Source organism: Phalacrocorax aristotelis, chromosome W (genome assembly GCF_949628215.1).
Source record: "Phalacrocorax aristotelis chromosome W, bGulAri2.1, whole genome shotgun sequence".
In the NCBI taxonomy this organism is placed as follows: Eukaryota; Metazoa; Chordata; class Aves; order Suliformes; family Phalacrocoracidae; genus Phalacrocorax; species Phalacrocorax aristotelis.
The window spans coordinates 15071850-15084019 of record NC_134310.1 but is presented as its reverse complement, the minus strand read 5'-3'; the positions used below and the strand labels follow the sequence as shown (position 1 = coordinate 15084019).

General features: G+C 41.3%; 1 protein-coding gene across 5 annotated transcripts in view; it reads left to right on the top strand.

The window, feature by feature from the left end:
• Nucleotides 1–12170, top strand: part of LOC142049872 (nipped-B-like protein) — a 172029-nt gene that overhangs the window by 28864 nt on the left and 130995 nt on the right. For 2 of the 5 annotated variants that reach the window (XM_075078012.1, XM_075078008.1), the window contains exon 2: nt 2310–2384. The exons of the other annotated variants lie outside the window; for them this stretch is intronic. The gene's annotated coding sequence lies outside the window, so the exon portion shown is untranslated. The remainder of the gene's footprint in view (nt 1–2309; nt 2385–12170) is intronic. 5 annotated transcript variants of the gene reach the window in all.

Genomic DNA, 12170 nt, shown 5'->3' with positions numbered 1-12170 from the left:
GGAACTGGCTGGATGGCTGCATCCAGAGGGTAGTGGTCAGTGGCTCAATGTCCAAATGGAGACTGGCGACAAGCGGTGTCCTTCAGGGGTCCGTACTGGGACCAGTGCTGTTTAATATCTTCATCAATGACATAGTGGGATCGAGTGCACCCTCAGCAAGTTTGCAGATGACACCAAGCTGAGCGGTGCAGTTGACACGCCAGAAGGATGGGATGTCATCCAGAGAGACCTAGACAAGCTGGAGAGGTGGGCCTCTGTGAACCTCATGGGGTTCAACAAGGCCAAGTACGAGGTCCTGCACCTGGGTTGGGGCAACCCCCAGTCTCAGTATAGGCTGGAGGATGAAGGGATTGAGAGCAGCCCTGCGGAGAAGGACTTGGGGGGTACTGGTGGATGAGAAGCTGGACACGAGCCAGCAATGTGCACTTGCAGCCCAGAAAGCCAACTGTATCCTGGGCTGCATCCAAAGAAGCACAGCCAGCAGGTTGAGGGAGGTGATTCTGCCCCTCTACTCTGCTCTGGTGAGACCCTACCTGGAGTCCTGTGTCCAGCTCTGGAGGCCTCAACAGAGGAAGGACATAGAACTGTTGGAGCAGGTCCAGAGGAGGGCCACAAAAATCATCTGAGGACTGGAGCACCTCCCCTATGAAAAAAAGGCTGAGAGAGTTGGGGTTGTTCAGCCTGGAGAAGAGCAGGCTGCAGGGAGACCTTATAGTGGCCTTTCAGTACTTAAAGGGGGACTATAGGAAGGATGGGGACAATCTCTTTAGCAAGGCCTGTTGTGACAGGACAAGGGGTGATGGTTTTAAGCTAAAGGAGGGCAGATGTAGACTGGATATAAGGAAAAAATTTTTTACAGTGAGGGTGATGAAGTGCTGGACCGGGTTGTCCAGAGATATTGCGGAGGCCCCATTCCTGTAAAAATTCAAGGTCAGGATGGAGGGAGCTCTGAGCAACCTGATCTTGTTGAACATGTCCCTGCTCATTGCAGGGGGGTTGGACTAGATGATCTCTAAAGGTCCCTCCCAACCTTAACCATTCTATGATTCTGTGAAAAAAAGCATATGCAGTTTTTGAATCCATCAGGAAAGGTATGTCTGTGTAAAGATATTAAAGTATCACAGTGTATATATGCATTGAGATTGCATCTGTGCATGGTTCCTTTTGTGCTCAGGAAAAAAAAAAATCAGGTGCTATCAAATAGAGATGTTAGTAACATAGTTGGGAAAATTTATGTGAAAACTTCTAAGAGGAGAGTCTCAGGATAACTCTCAGTGCAGCAGTCTGAACTAATTTGTTTAAATGGCTTCTGGGCTACAGCTGGCTCATGTCTAGCTAGCTCAGAGTGATACTCTAATATTTTACCTATTCCTTCAACAATTCCCAAGCTTTTCTTCTCCGTTGTTCCATTTCTAAAGTTGTGACCATGTTGTTTGGTTTTTTGTGGGTTATGTTGTTTGTGGTAGTTTTTTTGTTTTGGTGGTGTTTTTTTTTTTTTTTGAAGTGATACTCCTGATCTGTAAACTGCATCTGTAAGCTCCATCTTCAGTGGGTTGCTGAGGGGTGGTACTAATGAGCTCCCTAAATATTCTGGAAGGGTTCACATCTGGAAAGGAAAGGACTTACAGGCAAAGATGATGGAAGAAAAAGGGAATATAAGATGACTCTGAATAATTTTAGTTTGGAAATTGATTTGAAGCTCTAAAATGCAAAAGAATGAGATACTAGAATTACTTTGCAATAAGAATGATGAAGGCAAAATGCTTAACTAGTTAAGGAAGAAAAGTTGATCAAATTACTAAATGCTTTAAATAAATTTTGTGATATTATTGATGAGGGTGTAATAAATTGTTTAATAATGTCGTATGTATTTAATGTGAAAAAGATAAAAATCTGTAAATAATATAAGTTATGAGAACCTGAAAATTACTTTACACAACAGCTACATTTAGCCATATTCAGTGTCAGGGAATTACTGTTACACTTCCAGCTCCTGCTAGTTTTAGACTGTACCTCTCTTTGAAAAGGAACTTTATAAATTATCTAATTTATTCAGATGACTTTCTAAAGTGTATTCTGAACATCACATTTTTACACTGATAGCTAAAGTTTCTGTTCTTTTTTTCCTGTTGGGAATGTAGAGTCATTGCTATTACTAGAAGGTGAGATTAATTTGTCCCACTCACTTCGCTCAGTTGGAACATTATGATTCATATGTAAATCCATTGGTGCTAATAGGATTAAGGTTTTTCATATCTTAAGGTGGAAATGAAACAAACATTTATAGTGTTGAACTCTTTTTATTGAAGGATTTGTGGGAGTGTAATGCAGAACCTAAAGAAGTTGTGTGCTTGAAAGGAAGAACCTGATTGGATGCTGTGGTTGTAAGTGGACACTTGAAAAGGCAAACATATTTGCTTTGCATGTTGCTTTTTCTTTGAAATGAACATGGTAAATGGTCATGTTGATTGTAGTCATACTGCTATAGGAGCTATTTGTTTGAGGTATGAGAATGATATTGTGCTATGTGATATACAAAAAAAGTAAAGAACCTGTTTTGGAAAGCTTACTTTCTAAATGCATATTTTATTATTTGTTCTCTTTACTAAAACTATTTCTGTTGCTAAGGTGCATTCCTTTGTTTCAAAGGAATAGGCTTGTCTGTTTCATTTCTAGCCCAAAACAGTTTTAGTCTGTCCTCATGACTTCACAGAGGGGAAGTTTGTGAATGCTTTTGTGAATGACCATGTTTGATAGGTTTTAGAAATGTAACCGTGTGGAGGGGATAAGGGAGGCTGAGGAGTTGTGTGTTTTGTTTCCTGTTTAACTTATGGCAGAAGTGCTTTGAGCAGGTGTACCATTCCTTTTCTCTTCAAATTTGAAGAAATGTAGACAAAAGGGATAAAGACAGAAGAAAAATTGAGGCACCAAGAGGTGAATTTGACTAGGTCAAAATCACATAGCAAATGAACTGATAGCCAAAAAAGGAACCACGGTCTTTCTAGCCCAATTTGGAGCCCCGTTATTTACTATGATTTTAGTCCAAATTCTGGGAGCTAAATAATGCATTGGTTATAGAGAAAACTGTATTCTATGAAAATCAGAGAATACAAGTTTTATTGCCACCTTGGACTGCAGCCCTATGAATCTTCCCTTCCTTCCCCAGCAAGGTCAGAGCTCCTCAGCTGGAGAGTGGAAGGCACTTCTCCAATTCCCCTATCCCAACAAATTACTAAATAGAGTGAATAGCATCATGATACTTGGCTGTATCATTATTCTTTACTTGGTGTTAGTATAATGAAAGTTTCAGATAGTATTACTCACTTTGTGTACTGCTGACTAGAAGTGGTTCAGACAATTTCTGTTCCTGACAGTAGAAAAAGCATGAAAACTTTCAAGTACTAACTGCTGCTGTTATGCTTCCCTCCCCCATAAGTTTTTTGATTAGTTGGAAATTATTTTGAACTGCTTTGGAAGAAAAACTTTTAAGTCTGGCAGTTATAGAAAGATTAATATTTAAGTTCTTGAAGTTTATAAAATTGATGTAAAACAAAATTTCTAGGTTTAGCAAAATTTAGAAGCTCATGCAGTTTCAGTTGTATCAGTGAAGTAAAGATACAAATTAATAGGGGTTGAATGAGACTTTGATTATATTACTTCAACATTCTAGGTTACTGTTATATCACCTTCATTTTCATGACTTGCTAAATTGCAACAGCATTTCATCGTGAGCCCTGTTCTTTTGAATCGGGGATTTGATAAGTCACCTCTAACTCTGAGTTAAATTGCTGGTATGTTCAATTTGCTGACTGTCATGTCACTTTCTGTAGTATTTCCCTATCTACTGGTAAATGCTTCATAAGATCGTGAGTGCTATGTGATTCCTTAGCTTGCTTTCTTACAGAAAGAAGCACAGTTGTACCAAATTCTGAACTGTCTCTGCCAGTATCAGCTGTATCTGGAAGAGGAGTGCAACTCTTAAGTTTTAAGACAATTTGTTATTGCAGGCTTCATGAAGACTGTCCTGGCTGAATGTGGTATAAGCCCTAATTAGTCCTCCCCTGCCATGTTATCTTAGAATAAAATCAGTCATAACTTCACTTTATAGCATTAACCAGCATTCATGTACCACTGAATTAGGAGTAGGATGTTGTGTGTCTATATATAGTACATCTGGATAGATAAGGGTTAAAGGGTGATGTTTAAGTTACTGTGAAGGTAGGATACAAAGCTGCATGAAACAAGTTTTTCCTTAGTTCTGCTGCCAGCTGTTGTGCTTTAGCCCCAGTTAGCAAATGAGCCCCACACAGCTGCTTGCTCACCTCCCCCACCCCAGTGGGATGGGGAGAGAATCAGAAGGGCAAAAGTAAGAAAACTCATGGGTTGAGATAAGAACAGTTTAATAATTAAAATAAAACAGTAATAACAATATAATGAAAAGGAAAATAACGAGAGAGAGGTGAAACCCAGGGGGGAAAACAAACCAAACAAACCAAAAAGTGATACAACTGCTCACCACCTGCTGACCAACACTGCCAGTCCCCGAGCTGTGATCACTGCTTCCCCTGGCCAAATCCCCCCAGTTAACATACTGGGCATGATGATACATGATATGGAATATCCCTTTGGCCAGTTTGAATCCACTCTCTTAGCTGTGCCCCCTCCCCTCCCAGCTTCTTGTGCACCCGGCAGAGCATGGGAAGCTAGAAAAGTCCTTGACTAGTACAAGCACTACCCAGCAAAAACTAAAACATCGGTGTGTTATCAACATTGTTTTCATACTAAGTCCAAAGCACAGCACTATGTCAGCTGCTAGGAAGAGAATTAACTCTATCCCAGCCAAAACCATGACAATGTGGAACAGCTTGTATTGTTCTTTGTATTTCCCTGTACCAGGGAGACAAGCAGAGAAAGTGTCTTAGGTCATATCTAGAGCTTCTGATGATAATGCCTTGCTTCTTTCAATCACTGGCAAAGTATTTGGACTCTATGAAGTGTGCCAGAATTCTCAGACTATAGGCTTAAGCATTAATTGGTTTAAAACTGTTCTGGCAATACTGGGAAACCAGTTTGAGAGGGCAAACCTTGCAATTTTAGGCTACTTTGTTACCAGGAGATACACTTAAATAGCAAAACAATTCCCCACCCCCAAGCTGAAACAGTTTTGCAGAGCTGAAATACAATTTTTAAATTCTCATGTGCTTTCTTTCTAAAATCTAAAAAAATCCCTTCTAGTCTGTAATAAAATTGAGTCTATAATGGAGAAACATTTCTGACCCGAATTATGAAGACATTAATTTTAATTTTTCTTCTTACTTTTTAAATGTACAGAGTTCTGCTCATCTTGATGAGGCTTTTTGCATTAAACTCTTGAGTGGATGTTAAAACTGTAAGGGAGAATGGATTTATATTTTTTTAATATCTGTGGAAGTGGCTATCAGTTTTCATTGGTAGCAAAGGGTAATTTATAAGGCAAACTACCTTGACTTGCTTTTCTCTCCTACTCTGTTGTAACATTTGTTGCAAAAAGCAAGTGCTTCAGGTTTTCATGATGTTGAAAACTTCCCAGACTCAGCTTGAGCAAGAATGAATTTTGTGGCACTTGCAAGGTGAAGGTTGGCAGATGAGTTGACTGTGCAATGGAGGAGTAGAATAGTTGACTTAAAAAACTCTGGATTTTCCAACAGTGGCTCCCCTCACATTAAAAATCTTCAAGAATCACTGGTAGATGCTCACCGCTGTCGTTATCTGTGCCATCAGTGGTTTAAATCTGCTTTAGCTGTCATGTAAGGTAGAATCGGAAATGCTGTGTTGTGTTTTCACTTCCAACATGATAATGCTGCACTATATTATTGAAATATTTCTTTTAGTTATCTTGGAATATTTAAATTGCAATAATGTTACCATCTGGATAGCACATTGTCGTGGTTCAGCCTCAGCTGGCAACTGAACACCACGCAGCCGCTCGCTCACCCCCCCCCCCACCCCTGTGGGATGGGGAAGAGAATTGGATGAGCAAAAGAACTTTTGAAATCATTCTTTTTCCGGGTCACTTGATAGAGAGGGCTTACGATCAGACTGTAGTGTGGAATATGCATTCTCCAAAAACCCACAACGCCCAAGAAAGCTTGTGTTTCCTTTTTGCTGGTTGGTGGAGACATGGCTGCTTTTTTGTTGATCACATCCATGGGGATCTGACGACGACCATATTGCCATTTTATTCCTAAGAACTGGATTTCTCGTGCAGGTCCCTTAACTTTACTTTGTTTTATGGCGAAACCAGCTTTCAGGAGGATTTGAACTATTTCCTTTCCTTTCTCAAAAACTTCTTCTGCTGTATTGCCCCACACAATGATGTCATCAATGTATTGTAGGTGTTCGGGAGCTCCGCCTTGTTCCAAAGCATTATGGATCAGTCCATGGCAAATGGTAGGGCTGTGTTTCCACCCCTGGGGCAGTCGATTCCAGGTGTACTGGATGCCCCTCCATGTGAAAGCAAACTGTGGCCTGCACTCTGCTGCCAGAAGGATTGAGAGGAATGCATTAGCAATATCAATTGTGGCATACCACTTGGCTGCCTTGGACTCCAGTTCGTATTGAAGTTCTAGCATGTCTGGCACAGCAGCACTCAGTGGCGACGTGGCTTCATTCAGGCCACGATAGTCTACTGTTAGTCTCCACTCTCCATTAGACTTCCGGACTGGCGATATGGGACTGTTAAAGGGTGAATGGGTTTTACTGATGACTCCTTGGCTCTCCAGTCGACAAATGAGCCCATGGATGGGGATCACAGAGTCTCAGTTGGTGCGATATTGCCGCCGGTGCACTGTTGTGGTGGCGATCGGCACCTGTTGTTCTTTGACCTTCAGCAACCCCACAACAGAAGGGTCCTTCGAGAGACCGGGCAAGGTAGACAGCTGTTCAGTTTCCTCCGTCTCCAAGGCAGCTACTCCAAAAGCCCACTTGTAACCTTTTGGGTCCTTGAAATACCCTCTCCTGAGATAGTCTATGCCAAGGATGCACGGAGCCTCTGGGCCAGTCACAATGGGGTGCTTTTGCCACTCATTCCCGGTGAGGCTCACTTCGGCCTCCAATACAGTTAGCTCTTGGGATCCCCCTGTCACTCCAGCAATGCTAATGGGTTCTGTCCCTATATAGTTTGATCGCATTAAGGTGCCCTGTGCACCGGTGTCCACTAAAGCTCTATACTCCTGTGGGTCAGATGTGCCAGGCCATCAGATCCACACAGTCCAGTAAGCCCGGTTATCCCTTTCCTCCACCTGGCTGGAGGCAGGGCCCCCCTAGTCCTGATCATAGTATTCATCACTCACTTCCGGTAAATATGAATCACGGGTGTCTCTGTTAAGATCAGTCAGGGCATCAGCACTTCTGCTCCTCTGTCTGGAGAATTGCTTACGGGAAACCGGAGCAGCAGCTCTCCTGGAGAAACTCCCCTGAGTAATTGTTCTCCCTTGCAGCTCACGTACCCGTGCCTCTAAGGCTGAGGTAGGTTTTCCATCCCACTTCTTCATGTCCTCTCCATGATCACGCAGGTAAAACCATAGGGTGCCCTGTCGTGTGTATCCCTTCTCTTGAGCCAAGGGACGATTACTCCTAATGGCTGAGATACTGGTCCGTACTGGTGGGGAGTAGGACATATCTTCTTTGAGTTGCTGGAACTCTCAGGACAGTTTCTCAACAGCAGAGACGAGCGAGGAAGAGAGATTCGCTTCATATTCCCGGAGTCTATCAATCAACTCAGCCACCGTTGGTGTCTCGTCATCTTTCCAGGACATCACTGCCAATGAGTTTGCATACGAGGATGGTGCGCTCCGTACAAACTTCCGCCACATGGGTCGTGTGCACTCAGCTTCATCTGGATCTTTGGAGGACCGTTGATCGTCCAGGTCACCATAAACCACCTCAAGCACGGCTAATTCCCTTAGATGCTGAATGCCTTTCTCCATGGTCATCCATTTTCCTAGGCGAAATACAATATCTTCTTTGAAGGGATACCTCTCTCTCACCGCGGACAGGAGCCGCCTCCAGAGGCTGAGGGCTTGTGTTCCTTTTCCAATTGCTTTATCAATACCCCCTTCCCTAGAGAGGGATCCCAGTTGTTTGGCTTCCTTCCCCTCTAATTCCAAACTACTGGCCCCATTATCCCAGCATCGGAGCAGCCAGGTGATAACGTGCTCACCTGAATGACACCCAAAATCTTTCCGTATATCCCGCAACTCACTCAAGGATAGAGATCAGGTAGTTTCCGTTTCTTCTGCACATGGTTCCTCCTCCTCCTCGTCTTCTCTTGATGTCCCTGGTTCCTCGTAATCTCTTTCTAAACCAGTTGACCTTCTCTTCCATGATTTCTTCTTGCGTATAGGGGTGACTGATACTGGCACAGGTTGGTCCTCTGGTTTAGCTGCAATGCTTGGCACTGGGGTTTGAGTGGCCGCAGTGCTTGTCACAGGGGTTGGAGTAGCTCCCTTCTCTTTCCCTTGGGGGTACTGAATAGTGTTAAATAGGGCTCGATAGGCATAAGCCAGACCCCCCCCCCCCCCCCCAGCACATGGCGGTGATTTGTATCTCTCTGGAATTGCCAGGGTGACAACATACTTCCTCCAAATGTTCTACTAATTTTTCAGGATTCTGCACTTGTTCAGGGGTGAAGTCCCACACCACGGGGGGTGCCCACCGTCTTAGGCATTTGCCCATACTTTCCCATATACCCTGCCACCCATAGCTATCGAGTCTTGGGACAGATCTCTGGATTATATTCTTAACTTGCTTACTAACCTTAGACAGATCTGATACCACCTGCCAAAGCAATATCAACAGATGTATCTTAACTACACAAGGATGTTCAAGATACTGAAAAGTTGTTGTAATGAAGGAGGAGACAAGTAAAAAAAAAAAGATGGTAGCTAAGGTGCCATTCTGTATTTCCTCCATAAAAAAACTTCTCAGAGGAGGAGGTATAATTGCTAATTGCCTCCATGAGGTGGTAGCTGAAGTACAGTAATGGCTTCCATGCAAGACCTAAATAACCGATAACAGTCAAGGCCAGTGTTTTAATAACAAGTCTCCTAGGCAAAATATCTCTAATCACTGCAGAGCAGCAAACTGACAAAACCAACAGCAAGTTTTAACATGTACTTTACAATCAGCATGGTAAAGACTGGACAAACTAATACTGAGAGCAGATGAATCAATGATGTGACCAGCAACTGTTATTATCTCAAACCCTTCGTGCCCCATGTTGGGCGCCAAAAATAGACTGTCGTGGTTCAGCCTCAGCTGGCAACTGAACACCACGCAGCCGCTCACTCACCCCCCCACCCCTGTGGGATGGGGAAGAGAATTGGACGAGCAAAAGAACTTGTGGGTTGAGATAAGCACAGTTTAATGATTACAATAAAATGATGATGATAAATGATTATGATAATAATGACAATAATGTTAATATAATAAAAGGGAAAAGGAAGGGAAAGGGAAAACAGGAAAAAAAAAACCCACGGAAACACAAACGATACAACTGCTCACCACCCACCGACAGACGCTGCCCGTCCCCGAGCCGTGATTGCCCCCTCCCTCCCCTGGCCAGCCCCTCCCAGGTAGCATACTGGGCATGACGTTACATGATATGGAAGATCCCTTTGGTCAGTTTGAATCCGCTCTCTTAGCTGTGCCCCCTCCCCTCCCAGCTTCTTGTCTAGCCTCCCATGCTCTGCTGGGTGCACATGTCCTTGACTAGTATAAGCGCTACCCAGCAACAGCCTAAACATCTGTGTGTTATCTCAACAGGTTTTTTTTTTTCCCATGCTAAGTTCAAAGCACAGCACTATACCAGGTAGAGTGAAGAAAATTAACTCTATCCCAGCTAAAACCATGGCACACGTGTAAGTTGTGTATTTTACTGATACATATAATCAAAGTAGTTTAGAGTATTACTTCCATTAGTTTTTAGTTTGTCTGGGATACCCACTGAAAATTTCTATTGCCAATGACTTATGTTTCTGTAGTCAAAGTATGCAAGTTTAGTCATTATTTTTTTCAGCATAAATTCCTCCCAGCTTTTAAAATCTTGAGTTGCATTAGTTTCCTTGCTTTTGACTTGTGATCAGGCAGTTAGAACTGTGTGAGTTATCATTAGTGTAAACTTCATGATATGTAAAATATGTAGCCTATGCATTATGGTCTTAAAACAGTAAATAAGCAAAATTAATGTTTTATTTTTAAAATTATCAGAATGAAAAATATAGGCTGTCATCATCCACAACATGCATGTAGTATGTATAGGTTTAGATGTTGAGAGGATTAAATCTAGTTTACTTGAATTATTTTTTTAAATGTTATATTAGTTACTGTTTTTAAATGTTGTTACTGGTTTACTTAAAATTTATTTAAAGTTACTAAAATGTTTTAAAATTAGTGTGTACAAAACTAAACCAGACGGTCTCAAGGTAATGATAGTAATTTCTTGAGGGAGATTCTACATGGAAACAAAATTCAGTCCACACAGATTGAGATGAGGGGACAGACATTTAGAAGTTGTTGCAACAATTGCAGGAGCTAAGAGGGACAAATGAGAACCAGTGTTACAGGGTCTAAAAGTTCGACTGCTTTTTGTTTAGTCCTCAGTAATCTGGTAAAGAAGAAAAACAAAATTATCAGTCTGTGCTGGTTATTGGTCAGTTCTGTAGTCTCTTACAAATTGAGCAAAGTATTGCTGATCAATGTAAAAAAACACAGAATAATTTGTAAAACATTCAGTTGTGTCCACAGGTAAAAGAAAATGTCTCAGTATCTATACAGGCAGTACAAAGCAGCAGTCCAGCAGTTGACAGTGTAATCCTTTGCATCCAGAAGCTCTGTAGCTATCATTTAAAATGGAATAATGGATTACTGAGTAGTTGGCTTTAAAAAACAAACAAAACCCAAACGAAACTGTACAACCACAGAACTATTGTAGTCTTCAATTTTGCATGGGCCAGTATTTGTTTAGCTTTCTAAGGCAGAATTCCAACTGTAACCAGTAAGTAGTGTGTAAAATAAGTGTGAGAGAATCATGCATAGTTGGGTTTTTTTTGTCTTGGCGTTTGGTATGGTGTGTGTTTATATTTTTTTCTTTTTTTTTTTTTTTGTTTATCTTGACTGCTTAATACAGACACTTTTTTTTAAACCCATTTAAACTATATCTGATTCCTTTACCCATACCCAGAGAAGGAGCCAACGCTGTGATTTTTAGGATAGACATTTATTAAAAGAAGATTCCTGGGGATTATCTCTTCAGAAGATGGAAGGATTTAACATATTGTTAATTGGTAGCAAATTGATACCTGAAGGGTCTAGAATGAAGCTTACTGTAAGTTGATCAGCATCAAACCTGAGGAGACATTTAATTTCCCTCTTATAAGACATAGTTTATCAGATGAGATACGGAATCAGTGTGGTGCTTTGGTGGGAAATTGAACTTAAGTAGATAATAAAAATAAAGGATTTCTCATCCATTTCATAGAGGTTTTCAAAAGCAAGATTTCAGTTGCACGGGAAAGCTATGATAAGAGGTTCAGTGTATCAGAAGTAATCTTATACCAAGATCCTGGCTGTTCATGATTGTTACTAGTTCTGTTTCAGTGTTCAGAAGGATAGTAATATTAACCTGAAACTTTTAAACGCCTTGTATGTCCAACCAGAATTACTGGAGAAGTTGCATTTATCTGCAGTTAGAAATTGTGTATCTGTTACATAACAGCTGACATAGAGCACGGGTCAAAATAATTTTGTATTTTAATTTGTAAATTGAAAAAAGTTCTGAGATCCTTTTTTGAAAGGCACTATTATAAATGAGTCAATATCATTAGTCAAACACTTCAGTGAGATTCTTTATCTTTACTTGCGTTTCTGTGTGTTAGAGTTTTGCATTTCTCTCACAGTGCTTTCTGGTTTTGTTTGGTCTTTGGTGTGCTGAGATCTCATGCACACTGCAGAAGTCTTTGCCTTTTTCTAGAGTGTTTTTGATCTTTGGTTTTGTTGTTTGCCAGTATAACCAATGCTCTGTTAAAGTGACCGTTGGTGATCAGTGCTTTTTACCAAATTACATTTTATTGTGGGAAAGTATTTCAGTGGATTTCTGAGTTGGTTTTTTTTTTTTTAATCTCAAATTATCC